This window comes from Eumetopias jubatus, unplaced genomic scaffold, assembly GCF_037043125.1.
Source record: "Eumetopias jubatus isolate StellerSeaLion01/CBP00866 unplaced genomic scaffold, mEumJub1_p1.0 scaffold_17, whole genome shotgun sequence".
Lineage (NCBI taxonomy): Eukaryota > Metazoa > Chordata > Mammalia > Carnivora > Otariidae > Eumetopias > Eumetopias jubatus.
Window position 1 is genome coordinate 20,294,934 of NW_028274823.1, and position 1,436 is coordinate 20,296,369.

At 46.9% G+C, this 1,436-nt stretch overlaps 1 pseudogene; it reads left to right on the forward strand.

Moving 5' to 3' along the window:
* The first annotated feature begins 286 nt into the window (after positions 1 to 286).
* Positions 287 to 405, forward strand: LOC114202907 (5S ribosomal RNA; annotated as a pseudogene).
* The last annotated feature ends 1,031 nt before the right edge of the window (positions 406 to 1,436 follow it).

Consider the following 1,436-nt stretch of genomic DNA (forward strand, 5'->3'; position numbering starts at 1 on the left):
CTGGGTTTCCTTGATAATCCTGAGGGGCAGCCCGGCCATCTTGGGTCAGATCCCGAGTTCGGCCTCTTGTCTCGACTCTGGCTCCGCTCGCCTCACGCACGAGTGGAAGTCCAGGGCTCCACTTCCGGCAACAGATAATTTTTTTAAATACTGGTTCTTCACCATAGTGTGAGAAGCTCTGTACATGTCACCTTCATCTGTAAGGTTAGGATAAACTGCCAACTTGAATCCAACACAGTTTTGGATGGTGTAAAGTCCAATGAGTTAGGGAAAAAAGGACCACTCAGTCTATGGCCATATCATCCTGAATGCACCCAATTTTGTCTGATCTGGGACGCTAAGCAGGGTCAGGCCTGATTAGTACTTAGATGGGATTCCGCCTAGGAATACTAGGTGCTGTGGGCTTAAAACAGAACAAAACAAAACAAAAAACAGAAAGGGACCACTCATTCCTGCAGGAAAGAGGAGCTGTTTGGGGTTTCACTTTTTCATGTTTCCCACTAGAGGGCAGTCAAGAAGTACTTATAATTGACGGTGCATCTTAAAGCCAAAATTGCTCTTAAACCAAGAGACTGAAACGTGTAGGAAACAATAAAACAGAGCAAGCGCAATTACCCAGTGACCATTTATTGGGTATAGTTAACACTACCAAACTGTACGTTTAAAAATGCTTAAGATGGTAACATTTGTATTATGTGTATTTCCACACCACTGAGAGAGAGACAGAGAGAGAGAGAGAGAGAGAGAGAGAGAGAGACTCTTCAGGCCAGAAACCCGGAGTGGGCAGGAACCATCCACATTGACAACTCCAGCTCACAAGATGTGGAGAGAAGTGGAGACACACAGGCTGACCCATCACAGGGGCAGTTGAGCCTCTTTTCTGGGGCACACACACTTACACACACATGTACTTTTATTCCGGTATTGCTTTACCCTACTTTTCCAAAGTCAACTGTTTTAGGACCCCTCTCTCCATAATTAGTCAGTTCATTCAACATTTACCAACGACCTCCTTGTTCCAGGCACCTTGGAAGGCTCTGGAGGACAGCTGTGAATGAGCTTCTGCCTCAAGGTGTTTAGAGAAGATAGTTCTTTCTAGTTTGGGGCCTTGAAGTTCCTGCATCTCCTTCAATCACTGGCAAGTGGGCCAGTTGGAGCTGTTTCTCAAGTGTTCTCTTGAGAAGGTGAAGAGACAAGGAAGCAAGAGGGAGAAGAGCTCCAGAACCACAGAGCGATCTAGGGCTGCCTTGACAACAAGATCGGGGCACATGGCCAAGCCCTTGAGGTGCCAGGGCTGGACTCAGCCTTGGCCAACTGTCCGTGGAAGGATGTCAACTTTTGACTCTAACAGAACTTCACTGAAGTGATTCTTTGAGACCCAAAGGAAGAGGGGCCCACGCTTTGAGAAACTCATCCCACGTCTATTCCAGCCTTTT